The sequence below is a fragment of the Myotis davidii genome, unplaced genomic scaffold, assembly GCF_000327345.1.
Source record: "Myotis davidii unplaced genomic scaffold, ASM32734v1 scaffold189, whole genome shotgun sequence".
Taxonomy (NCBI): Eukaryota; Metazoa; Chordata; class Mammalia; order Chiroptera; family Vespertilionidae; genus Myotis; species Myotis davidii.
Genome location: NW_006383017.1, coordinates 3,128,881 through 3,129,184, shown reverse-complemented (window position 1 = coordinate 3,129,184; position 304 = coordinate 3,128,881).

Sequence of the window (304 nt, the reverse complement as noted above, 5' to 3'; positions counted from 1 at the left end):
GTTCCATCGCCCCGGCAGCACCGCGGCGGGGCGCGCCCGGCTCACCGCCTGCTCGCACCCCCAGCCCAGTCCATTTCCCCGCCTGGAAACAAAGCCGAGCGGCCTTTGCACTCGAGCTGCGAGAGGATTTTTTTATTTTTTTTATTTTCGGGCTTCCATTGGCCGGGTCCACAGCTGGTGAGTGGGGGTGGGGGAGAGGGATACTGATCCTTGGCTGGCAAAATCCAGCCCCCCATTTCCCCGCGCCACGGTGGATCGGTGGCAGAGTTTTCCAACTCGCCGCTCCACAGGAGGGAGGAAGGGT